The sequence below is a fragment of the Sipha flava genome, unplaced genomic scaffold (genome assembly GCF_003268045.1).
Source record: "Sipha flava isolate LNK unplaced genomic scaffold, YSA_version1 84_pilon_pilon, whole genome shotgun sequence".
In the NCBI taxonomy this organism is placed as follows: domain Eukaryota; kingdom Metazoa; phylum Arthropoda; class Insecta; order Hemiptera; family Aphididae; genus Sipha; species Sipha flava.
Genome location: NW_020273626.1, coordinates 111404 through 125818, shown reverse-complemented (window position 1 = coordinate 125818; position 14415 = coordinate 111404). Strand labels below are relative to the sequence as shown.

At 26.8% G+C, this 14415-nt stretch overlaps 1 long non-coding RNA gene across 1 annotated transcript; it reads left to right on the top strand.

Moving 5' to 3' along the window:
• The first annotated feature begins 8842 nt into the window (after positions 1–8842).
• Positions 8843–9673, top strand: LOC112693323. The gene is made up of 3 exons (XR_003149467.1): positions 8843–9052; positions 9119–9391; positions 9461–9673. It is a non-coding gene; the product is annotated as an uncharacterized LOC112693323 (long non-coding RNA).
• Positions 9674–14415: the final 4742 nt, after the last annotated feature.

Below are 14415 nucleotides of genomic sequence, written 5' to 3'. Positions count from 1 at the left end.
ATTAGAGGCCATTTAGATTCTTTGCTGTCAATACTAAATTCTTTCATTCTTCTTTACTATAAGTCTGGTTCATGTCTTCATTATCTGCCATATATTCAAGAATAACCATTTACAGTTTCAGCCTGAATGCTCAATGTCATTTGTCGAAGTCAAATATATTATTAAATATTCGTTATTGTATGGTTAATGATTTCAAATCGTCTAAGAAAGTCGGAAATTTCACACAAAATCTTAAGTGAAACCAAAACAACACATTTGTGTTATAATTTATTAAAATGAGCTAATATAAAATATATTTTGTACATATTTTTCGAACGGTTAGATCGAGTTGCAATGTGTGTAATGCAATTGAGAAATAACACTTATAACCAGGGCTCATAACCTATAACTCTAAAAAGAGTGGTTATAAGCGCTATAATATGCTCTTAAAAATATTCATATAAGCGATTAAACATGCACTAAAAATACAAAAATATACAAAAAAAATTTATTATGTAAAAAACACAATTTTTATTTATTATTGAAAAAACGATTTTCACTTATTTTAAAAAACATATTATGTATAAAAAAAAATTTAAACTCCTATTATTAAAATTCCGATCGCGTTGTTATATGATAAAAAAAATATATAATTTAAACCAAAAGAAAAATTAGTTAATTAACACGAATTAACTACAAATATAAAAATTAATACTACTGTAATTATTTTTTATCATTAAGAAAAAATGTTTTAAATGCTAAGAAGCTGAAAAAGACTTTAAAAAGAAAAATAGCAAATAACAAATTTCTAAATATGCAAAAATAAGTTTGCAAAATAGAAAAAAAGCAAAATAGCAATTATACTTTGAAATATACAAAAAAATGCAACATAAATTTCGCATTTAGCTTCTTAGTTATCTAAAACAAATGTATAGCTCACTTAGGTATTTCTAGGACCTCTCAAAAAAAATATGTAAATGATATAAGTTATGAGCCTTGCTTATAACTATTATATTTTAAAGGACGTTTACAGTTGGAAACACTGCTTATCCTTAGTAATTTACGCAAAGAAAATAATGTATAGTAATAAATTGTGTACGCGTGCGTATACCCGAAGACGAATTGGTCCGATGTTTGGCTACTTCCAGGAAAATATGTATCAAAGTAAGAGAGTGTTTAGGTATCTTAAACGCCGGAAATATTTGTTTGTTTGCGTGCCTAGCTTAATTCACCGTAATTCAGCTTTGTGGTCGGTAATTATTTTGTATTTATCATCAAATCTAGAAGGTTTTATACACATTACATAAATTTGTGATTTCTTAAAATATTTTAGGTTGTATAATAAATAATATGTGTATGTGTGTTGTGTGTTAAGAATTGACATATAAATATTAGTAATTAACAACACGTTAATTTCTCAAATTATATATCCCCTCTTGAAGTAATTTATTTATCAGCAATAAAAATAAATATTTGATTATGTCACGGTAAGGATCATGTTAATAAAATAATGCATTTTAAACAATTCAAGTCAAGAGTATTTTAGTTAATTGTTTGTATTGTCGAGATTAAAATTTATATCTGTTTTCGACTCAGACAACTCATTGTCATAATTCGGTGACGGAAAGTTTGGATCTTCATTATTTAATAATAGTCGGATTTTTTTCATAACGAGTGGGAGAGTGAGTGGATTTTTCAAAATGTTTATTTTAGTTGTTATATCTTCGTTGGAACTGTTTTGATTTTATATTAACGTGCTTTCGCACGCGTGTGGTGTTTGCAGCAATGCGGTCGTGTGTTAGTGTACTTTATTCAAATTTGATTCAGTTAAGTTGTATACATTACCAATTTGCTACTATCAGCGTTTTATTTTGTTACTTCTATCGAGAGATATTCAATACGGTTCGCGAAATAACGTGGGGACGGTTACAGTGTCCCAACGCGTACTGCTATGATTGCATTTCGAATCGGTATTACAGAATTTTAACCCGTTAAAGCCGGGTGCGCATCAAACGCGTCCCTTCGTGACTTGGAAACATTTTCGAGAGAACAAGCGTCCATTATGCGCGTAGAAATGTACGTTCCAAGTTGCATTATTTTTATGTATATACTTAAATTTGCGCGGCAAACCCAACCAATTCTAGTTGAACTATACACCAATATACACAAATGTACACAAGTCAGCCGGTGTGTTAGTAAAGTACGAACTACAAAGTATTTTGGTAACTGGGTGCATGGCCTATTATTGCCCGTTCCCTGCCCATACACGGTGCATTTCCCATAGTGGTTGCATCCGAAAACCGCATACTTCTGATTTTGACCAAAAAAAGGTCGATAGACCAAAACCGCACACTTTATCGGTCATTGTATAACAAAATACCCCTAACCTATAGTAGTTAAAACTGCAAACTATTTTTAGTGCCAACTAACTGATAATATTAGAAAATATTATAAGATATACTGCAATAATCATGCTAACGCGTTTTAATACTTCAACAACTCGTTTTTACTTTATCGTTCTCATTTCTTGTGTATACATATATAGTATATTTTTATACATTTTAAAATACTCGTATATGCATTTTTTTTTTGTTTGAATACATTATAAATTATTAAATATATCTAACTTAGGTAAGTATAACCTTTTTGTGGTCGAAATCAAAAGTGTGCAGTTTTAATCTATCAAAAATGTGCGGTTTTATTCTGTATTTTATCAAAAGTGTGTGGATTTTGGCAGTCAACGTCCCATAGTATCCCAAACGAATGCTCAACATGCATGCACATGCTGATTCGTTCGCGGACTAGGTCCAAACACGTCGAACATGGTTTCAAAACGTTTTGTGTGGACCCGGCTTAAGGTGTACGTACAATGAATGATTATTAGATTTATGAAAAGGAAGAAAAAAGTTGTAATAGCTAGTGTTATTAAATGTGTTTGTGTGTGTATATTATTTTCATCTTATCGACTCGACATGCTATAGCTGCTCTCGTCGTCGTCGTCGTAAAAATTACGTCAGTTGTGCCGGCTATAATATCAATATCTTGTTCTGCCCTCGAAATGTGTGCAAGCCACACAACTCGGGCACAAATGTGTGCACAACAACATAATGAATATGTATTTTTATTTGTTATTATATTTTTTTGCGTCACAAATGTACCACGTACGTATTCAACAAATTGACTTTCGACGTAATTACGATAATATTAATTGTATTATGGACAACAGGCGGAGGATAAACATAAACACTCACTGGTTTTAGATTCACTGTAATTCGATCAATATCTGTTGCGTAGGGAATATTTATTTTCTCGTACGAAGTAATGTGATACAGAAACACTCTAAGATTTTGAATGCTCGCACGATGACTGAATCGAACTTTATTTGTTAACTATTAACAAACGTGATTCGAAGAAGCTTAAATAGAAAGTTCGAATTAGGAATACGAACATTCGAAACATATTTTATGTTGTTACAGATTTATTAAATATTTAATGATGATACAATATTGGATTTTTAATAAGAAATAACATAACTACGTTGTATTATTTTTAATTAAAACATTCCGTCTACATACATCAAACAAGTATGTATTTTAATTAAATTCTTATAATTAAATGTGTTAGGACGATTATCGGGTATTATGAATCATTTGTTCAATAGCTCGAGCATGTCGTTAAAAACTTCTGTAGCTCAGAATTTGGGAATTTTAGAGTATTTCTGTATAACAGGACTATACGTACGAGGAAATTTTTTCACATACGCAACAGTTATATATTGATTGAATCACGATGAATCAAAAACCAGTGAGTATTTACGTTTTATCCACGCATATTGACTATAAAACAAAAATTATTATAATCGCGTTCTTTTCACAAAAACATTTTGAAGTTCTTTTCCTTCACATTAGAATCACTCATATCGTTTTAATTGCTTTTCCCTCGTCCAACTATATTTTTTACTCTGTAGCGCATACTATCGTCTTGCGAACGAAAGCCCAACAGCCTAACCCATAAAATCACCCATATAGGTTCTCTCATGGACCAAATCTATTATATTTACTTTTATTTTATAATATAACAGTTATTATTTTTTGTTGCCCACTTATTGCTGCAGCGCTATACCATCAATTGCTGTTTTTCAGTTGAAAAATACCTGATCGGTTCTTCGTTCTGAACTTGTACAGGCTAAATTAATTAATATATAAATCGCGTCAAAAGTCAATCGGTTGAACATGTACGTGAACAATTTGCGAACGCATTTAAATGTATTACAATACTAACCACTATCCTATTTATTGTACATAGTTCAAGGTTTCAGGGTAGTCGAAAAAATAAATAATAAATAATAACCGGTAGGTGACGAAGAACTGTAATTCGAGTAGCTATACGCGGAATATTCATAGGTGGCACAACTGACGAAGCTTTCACAACGACGACAACGAGAGCGGCTATAACGTGTAAAGTCGATTAGTATGAGAATAATATGCACACTAACACATGTAATAACTAAGGTTATCACAACTTTATTTTTTCTTTTTGCACGTCTACGAACAAGTATTTTATTTTCTCCAATACTATTCGTTGTTGGACGTTTCATTCGGCTACATTCGACGACGAGTGTAAAATCATTACCGGTCCCAAAACTGAGCCACGGGCGAAGAAGTTCCGGCACGCGCGCAAACAAACATTTGGCGAATAAACCCGTCCATGACTATTGCTTCGTATACCTGGAAACAGATAAATGACCGTCCGATTCGTCTCCTGGCGTGCGCACGCGAACACATCACATAACTATTCATTAATTTCCTAGTTAGGATTACTAGGAACAACTGGTGAGCGCGCATGTGTAATCGAATCACCGAGTTCTAATGATCGGTGCGATTGAATATTAACTCGGTATTGTCGAATGCTGTTTGTTTATTCGAATATAGTTTTCGACACGACCGAATATTTTTTTTATTCAAAACAAACTCGGAATGAAGAAATCCAATAGTCACTCAAATTGAATATTATTCATATGAACATGTTCGTATAATGAATAATACTAAAAATCCTATAATACAATCGAATACATTTGAATACATCGGTTACTGTCAGTACTGATCAGCAATAGAATCACTACGACCTCACCTTGTAGAATGACAGTGTTGCAGTTTCCCAATTACGCTTGCAAATTTTAATGGTGATATAACGGTTCGAAATACTAACAATAACACAGTGCAATATTGACAATACTTATTTTATGTTAACTGATTGTAATAAATTGTAATACGAAGATGTTGATTTGGTGTCGCGATAGATGTTGTGTGAAACGTAGATTTTCCTAAACGATTTTCTGTAGTTATTAACCATTGAACGAGTTACCGGACGAACTCAGAATAGTTACATATTCTGACACCATATTATTGCCAGGCTGATAATGCGGCATTACACATGTCAAATCCGGAAAATATAATGTTATAATATGTAGAATCTACTGACAATTCAAATATGTAACTCGTGTAACTCGCTACGAAAACTTCCGATTCATAATAGTAGTTTTAGTTGTGTGTGTTGTGACTAAGAACAACTATATGTAATTTTACTTTCGAACTTGACGATTTGTGATAAATGATTTAATTACTAGTCATAACACACGAATAATATTTATTTGATAGAATGAACGAAAAATACCGATAAAAACCGCTGTTGCTTGAAAAACATGGATTGTAGTTTTAACGTTTTTAAAATTTACCTGGAGAACATCTCTTGTATAGTGTACTAATAATCCAAATTTACCGCGGACACTCGTGGGTCGGGGAATCATTTTTGTTATAATCACCGTCGTAGTTTTGGCTATATTTAATTCGGCTTTGAAATTAAATATAAGTCTTCATGAATAAAATTTAAGCTAAATTTTAATGGAACGACACAAGAAAAATTGTTCACGCGCATTGGGTCACGTATACGAGAAACGCTGAATCGATACGCGTGAGTTATCGAGTTACCCTCCATGTTCTTAAAGTTTTGCTTGCTACGAATAATGGACTGTTTATATATTATATTTTATTACGATGTATATCTGTATTACATAGTTGAAAAGTATGCAACAATATGTAATTAATTTTTTAATCGCATTATTATGTTTGTATTAATTAATAATTAGGTTTGTATTTATTATTATTTTTATTTTTCACGTATACTTTTTACTTGTGTTTTAAGAAGTCATTTTGTTGACTTGTAATCAGATTACCATCAGAGAATTGAGAACACTTACCCCAAAAATGTATTTCGTTTTAGTTTTTATTCATAATATTTTCATAATAAGAACTGTAGATTCGCAGCAAAAACATTTTTATTCAATTTAAATTATGTCATTAAGTGTTATAACTGTTCTAAGCTGTGTGGTGTTAATAAACAAAGTATTTTTTGTATTCAGGATTTTCAATTTTGATAATCCTTTTATAGCGTCATTTTTTAAATAGTCGTTGCCATTGTACATTTAGATAGACGTTTAAATTGTATTATCTATGTGGAATTTCCTTGTTAAAATTCCTTATGTTTAAAAGTATGAAATTTGGGATTTTGTTAATTTCTAAAAAAAATTTATAAATTCTGATTAAAGAATTTTGTTAAAGTTCGTTATTCGAGAAATTTATTTTTATTATTTTATAATTTTATAGTAATTTTTCTTGATATATTCCATTGAAATAATGTTACACTTTTAATTTATAACAAAACCTAATAAACATGCATATTTAATAATTTGAGAGAAGATAATAATAATATGAAATAACATTTATGACAAATTACAATAAATAAAATTTCCTAAAAATATTATTAGCTCTCAATATTGTTTATTGAAACTTGAAATTTGAACAATCGCACACAGATATCGAAGTGGTTTTTACGATATTATCGTTATTGAATTAAATAAATTGTTTTATTAATGGAAATTTTTTAAAGTCATATTATAGTAACTAATACTTACCATTTTATAAATTAACACATTGGAAGTTACTCAATATATAGTAGTATTACTTAATTTGTTATTTATATTTACTACCTACTTTTATTATTAATTTATTACCTACTTTACATATACTAATTGTAAACGCATTATTTTCAAGTAATATAGTTTACATGTTTAAATACTTATACATTTATATAATATTATATTTATTGTTTTTAATTGTGATTAATTTATTATAATTATTTGTTTATTTTATGATATGACATAGCGTTATCTACGTCCAAAATTATGGTAACTGATTTATATATTTTGAATCTCTGGCATGACATAGCGTTCTCCAAGTTCAAAATTATGTCGATTGATTGAATTGTTTTTGAACCTCTAGCGAGACATAATGTACCTAAGTTCAAAAGCCTCTAGCATGGAATTACTTCTCCTAAGCTTGTCTGTTGAATAATATTAATAAATTAATGATAAATCTAAAATAATAAATACTAAAAAAAAAACACTTACATTTTATACAATAAACAAATAGTATACATATTTTTAGTAAAGTAGCATTATACATTTTATAATGAATAATTTGTACTTTCAAACTGTTATATTTGTTAAAAGTTGTAACTTTAAGTACGTTTGTATTGTGTTAAAATAATATACAATAAGAAATTAATGAAATTTTTGATTGTTTAACTATCACAATAAACATTCAAATCAAATACTTAGAAGGTAATAACTAAATCGACTTTATATTAAAATAAAAAGATCTAATAAAAATTAATAATATATTTATTCAAATTAATTTTTATATATTATTCTGTCACAGCACGTAGTAGTAAAGAAATAGTAGTGTGAATTTTTATTTTTATTAAATTATTAGGCACACAGAAATTTAATATTTTAAAACATTAATGAATTTTTAACATAAAAATAAATTACTTTCAATCGTAATTAAATAAGTAAATAAATAAATAAAAATAAATTATCTTATTTTATTTCAATACAAAACCATTTTTCAGGCAAAATCAACCTTTTGATTACAGAATTATGTCTATACTTAAAAATGATATGTAATATAATAATTATTATTTTCTTAAACATAACAAAGATTTTTCAACAAAAAAATATGTAGTTTTGTATTAGAAAATCAGAAGCAAAACGTATAAGACAATGTACCTACTAATTTATGTGTGACAATAATTGATACATAATCAAAAATATAATAATTATAAGTACATGAAATTCTAATACTCTGTTGCGTTATTTGTTTCTTAAATTTATAGTAACGTATGATATTTTTAATTTAAAATTGTTTTATGTCGAAAAGTTTATTTGTCGATCTAGAGTGTTTTAATTATTAAGGTGCACTCAATAGTCTGTAAGACGATTTTCTCGGTAAAATTAATTTATTTTTGATATAATATTAGATTCATCGATTGTATCACCCTAGAATCAAAAATAAACCCGAATGGTTTTTATCTTGTATCCAACTGTATCGAAAACTTCTGATGACGATCATAATATCAAACAAAAGTGATTAAATATAGCAAATACAGTAGATATAAATCTATTGTTATACTTGTAAATGTTACATAAGTAAAAGTATAAATATCTATATAATATATTTACTTGGTTAATAAAGGAATAAATAAAAATATTAGAGTAATAATATAGATGTATAATTATATACTTTTTTTTTATCATTATTTTACACTATATTTCGCACTATAATTTGAAAATATCAATCTTTAACATCATATGAAATTAATACTATAAATTAAGTATATTTTATTATTAAACTTTCATTATTCAGACCTTACTTTTTTAAATATATAATAACCAAACCATGTTTTTTTTTTTTTTTTGTTAAAACAACAAATTAGTTAATTATAATAAAAATAAAATATAGTAGTTTTGAATGAAAAAAATAAATTAATAACTGGAGTTCACATTTCATTTTTGCTGTCATGGACTTGTATAATAAGATATTACAAATAATTTGAAAAAAATTTCGACATCAGACGGATTCACGTACTTGCCGTTCCACTACAAAGATTTTTGTCTTACATGGTTTGAAGTGCTCGTGAAAACTAGGAATATGTTGCTTCATCCAACAGTGGAAATGTAATAATTTTTGTACGAAAACATCTGGTGACTTTTGATCTAACAAAATAATATACTCTATTTCAGTTAGAAAACTAATATATTGTGGCAGTCGGAAATGGTTTACAATCAATTTCACCATATATTTTGTTCCTGGTGTTGGATAGCTATTATCGACATATTTTACCTAAGTTCACATATTGGATCTAGTCAACAGTCATCGTTCAGTGCAAATTTATTGTATCATATCAAAGAATGAAAATTCGAATCATGTAATTATGCCATAAATATGTTAGGCGATAAGACAAAAGTGTACATTTATTACAAACCCCGACCTGTTAAGTCAGCGGAACGCATGACGTATGAATTTATTTATACTTCAATAATGTATACACATATATTTTTTTAATTATAATATTGACTTTACAGCTTTGAATGGTTTCTTGTCAAGCGTGTTTGCCTTATTCCAACATCGAGAAAAATTGTTCACTTACACGCTGAATATGTCCATAAGAAGCTGATAAGATGTTCACAGAAACTCACACTATGTTCCAGTCAAATGTTGGCAGAATAAAACATTTTATTTTTTCCTGTTCAAAATCAAATGTACTCTCTATTTTTCATCAAATCTGATTTATCAAACAGTACGAGTAAAATGTTTATTTAGTAATATAATAATAATAATAATAATACCCTATACAGCAAAGATATATTTATTGATAACTGTTTCTCTAATATAAATAATAATGATAAATATTATTACAATAATCTTACAATTAAGATCTGAGCCGAAAACAATTTAAAATAACTTTACCTAACTGTTATAAATTATAATATAATATTATAAGTGAAATAAAATAAATATCGATAGAATATATTTGAGTCATAAAGAAGAGTTATAAATTATAGTCATAGACTTATATGTAAGAATATAATAATATAACAAATATGAATACATGTATAAGTATGAAAAACATTTTTTTACTAATATAATTTTAATTCTAATCTATGTTGTATTACAATGATAACTAAATATTTAGCTATACATTATAAATTAATATTTAATTCAAATTATTTTTTAAAATTAATTAAACCATATATTTCAATTGAAAATCAAAAATTAAATTTAAATTTTCAATCAAAACAAAATCAAAACTTAATATTTAAAATAAATACCAAATTAATGAATTTTCAAAATAAAATAATTATAATTTCTACTATGCTTAATAAATATGATCTATTAGAAATTTATACAATTTCAAATTTTCATTAACTTAAATTTTTTTTTTTTGGGATGTTAATTAATTTTTATTATATATTCCAATTCCAACATGAATAATTAAAAGTTTATACAATGTTGAATAACGTTTTTATTTTAAATATTTAAAGTCCAACGAAACATAAATGTTGTATCAATCGTTATGATTGATAAATGCTTTGTGGGATACTTGTTTAATTCTTTTGATCCCAATTTAAAAAATTCGTATTGTCGATTGATGTGCGCTTGAGAAAGTATTTTCTTATTTTCAACGTTATACTTATGGCTATTTCTCAGGTATATACATGAATGCATAGTTTTTTAAACATATTTTTCGGTTTCACCACTCATCCGTTCTTCGTAATAAAAGGACTGATAGACAAAATGACCAAACTAAAATTATTAAATGATATTTAACAAATTTATTTTGAATTATTGTGTCTATTACGTGAACATTTGTCAACAAATGTAAAATTACCGAATTTATAAAAATTTAACCTATAATACAATGTCGATGTAATTTTTTTTACATTTTAGTACTTCAACAAAATGTTATTAGATATATAATTGTAAATCTCATTTTATTTTATTGTCATTCGTCAATTGAATTAAGGTAAAATCATCAACACCCAAAATACTAATAAATAAATTTCAACATTATTTACGAATAAATATATTTTTAAAACGCATGATTTGTAAACGAATATTACCTAAAATAATATACTCAGATAAAAATGGTTAAAATATATTCAAATTCTTAACAAAGTTGTATGCATTGACTTATTATAAATATCATTTATAAAACTTTATTAAAAATTATCTAGTTATTATATCACATAAATTAAGCAAATTTGTGTCATAATATATATGTTCATATATTTTTAAAGGTAATTTAATTTCTTAAAATTCATCAAGTATGTTCGTTTAATTCTTCATACATAGATTAAAATATACTTTATGTTTATGATGTCATGAATGATCCAGAAATATAACTTAATTTTTTCTTTTCGTACCTCTACTAGTTTTATTTATACATTATATATAAAAACTAATGAGACCTAAAAGAATAATAGAAAGGTGATATGTTTAGGTATTGTGTCAAAGTTCGAATAAATTTGTAAAAAGATAATATTGGCTTTTAAATTACTTGAAAAAAATCCAATCATATCATCCTAATTTTAAAAACATTCTTTTACACATTTTTAAGATTGAATGTAATATAATATTAATATGTATATAACAAATAAAAATAAAAATTAAATTGTTTTATGGTTATGTCGCATCCATATCGCGTTATTGTACATTTCGCGAAATGTACAACGTTTGCATCCATTTTGTGAATTGGAACCGCGATTTCTCCACTTCACGTAATTACACAATATGGATAATATTTCGTGAAATAGATACCTAAATCATTATCGACAGAACTTGTTCCGTCATTTGGATGTTCATGTAGCAAAAATTTAAAAAAAAACTTTAATTTCTATATACTCGTATTATATTTATTCCTAAAAATTAAATTAAATTATTAATTTTAAGTAAATGTTTTACAAATATTATATTGTATGGAAATGGACTCCGGTGAAGCAATTTTATGTAATTTATGTGAGGAGAATATAAAAATGAAGGAAGTGCGTCATTTAAGAGCTATAGTAATAGAAAAGCAAGCCAAAAATATGTTACAAGTAAAATAGTTTTGATTTTTATATTTACTTAAAATAATTCATTATTTCATTATGCTATAGGATAGTAAGATCGAAATACCAACATTTAAAGTTGGAGACTGTGTTGTAATCCCGGTTCCAAAGGTGGAATGAGGGTCTGTAACCCAGCTAACGTTATTGGCGTAGTGACCGACCAGGAAAATAAACTTAACCATTTAGAAACTGAACATGGCATACTAAGAGGTTGGTATGGTTCTGGAAATATACAACCAGCCACATCAAATTTCATTGACATCGAGCAAGTGAATAAGACAAAAGAAATGTCATTAAGAGAAATTGTATCTTCTTTAATTGGAGGTCAAGGTATTATTAGCTGTTATTGTAAAGGCAAATGTCAAACTAAAAAATGTGATTGTTTTGAAGGTAATTTAAAAATTTATTAAATTTAATTCTCGTTGTCATTACTCACAAGCTTGTCTAAATAAATAATAGTTTATAAAACATTTACTTACAAAAAAATAATTTAATTTAATTTTTAGAAATAAATATAATATATAGAAATTAAATTTATTTTTAATTTTTGCTATATGGATATCTAAATGACGTAACAAGTTCCGTCGATGAAGGTTTAAGTATCCATTTCACGAAATATTATCCATATTGTGTAATTACGTGAAGTGGAGAAATCGCGGTTCCATTTTGCGAAATGGATGCAAACGTTATCCATTTCGCGAAACGTACAATAACGCGATATGGATGCGACAGTTACATAATATTCTTAAAATAATACGACTGTACTATTAACTGAATATACTCGTATGATTTATTAATAATATTAGATATCCCAGATAATCAGACTTGAGTAGTATTAATAATAAATAATAAATAAATATTCGGAATACTGTATTCAGAATAATTTTTAAATACTTTTTTGAAAGTATTCAATAAAGTATTTTGAATACTTATAACGAGTTTTCTGAAAGAAGAGCTATAGAGCATAACTAGAGCTAACCTAACCTGGATATTTTGAATGCATGTGATAAGAAGTTATACCCAACAAATATCATACAAATTAATGTAGAAGGCCTATCTAGAGCAAAGCGTACATATTTTAAAAGAATCGCCGACGAGCAAAAGACGGATGTACTATGCCTTCAAGAAACCCACGTTGGAGAAATTGGACATTGATTTGTGAAGAAAAATCCCGTAATACGTATTGTTATTCCATTCATATTTTTATTTTATTTTTATTCTTGTTTTTATTTTATTTATTTTATTCCAATTTATCTCTATTCTCGTTAATATTGTTATTATGTTGTACTGTGTTATGCATGTCATACGAATAATAATAATAAATCAAAAAAACATTTTTTGTTGAAAGTTTTGGCTACACCACCAGCTTCTACAACAACATTTGAACATTAATTTATAACACTAAAGTGCCTATAAACATTGCATCGTAATAAAACTGGAAATTAGCATTTAACTTACTCTTCAGTCAGTACATTGGGAAATGTCAATCTCAAAAGATGAAGTATTAGGTATAATGGCTCAAAAAAACAGAAGATTTATATTGAAGACATTAGTTGAAAATATTTATTAACCAGGGCTCGGGACTTATAAAACTTAAAATCATTAAAATAAGTGCTTAAAAGAGCACTTAAAAACATCATCATTAGCACTCAAATAATCATTTAAAAAACTTTAATTTAAACAAAAATATTCAATAAAAAAAAAAATGACTTAAAATAGAAAAAAACTAGCAAACGTTTCTAAATTATCTTTTTACGTGAACATGATAATATAGTAGACATATTTTTAATTGTGCTGATTATGTAATTAAAAATTACAAAAAATATAAAACAAAAATATGTAGTCCATATTATAATTTTTTAATTATAAAATCAAAAAACAATAAATAAATCTCTATATTATAAAAAAATTCTAACTTTGACTTTCGAGAAATTTTGCCTTATTGTTTATGGATATTCTGAATAATAAAATGTAAACGATATTTATAAATAGTTGAAAAAATCTAGGTTAGGTTAGGTCTACGTCTTTGTTTATAATTAGGCAGATATGCACAAAAGTAAAATTATCAGAAAAACAGGAAATAAGCATTTTTTTTAAAAAAATCGTCTAAAAGAGCAAAAAAAACACTTTTAAATTTCATAATTGAACATGACATATACATCCGTAATACTTTGCTATATTTTATGACAAATCATAAAAATAAGCAAATGCTATAAGTCCCGAGCCCTCTTAATAACTATAGATTATTTAAAATTTTAAAAGTTTAAACTTTTCAGCTTTTAAAAAAATAAAAAAATTTGAATATCAATCATGTATAAAAATTTTACTAAAATTTCGACCCTCTCCTCCAAAAAAATAAAAATGACACGTAGTTTTTGGATGCACTTTTATTGAGTTTATGATTTTCACAGTTGGAAAACAATTGTACT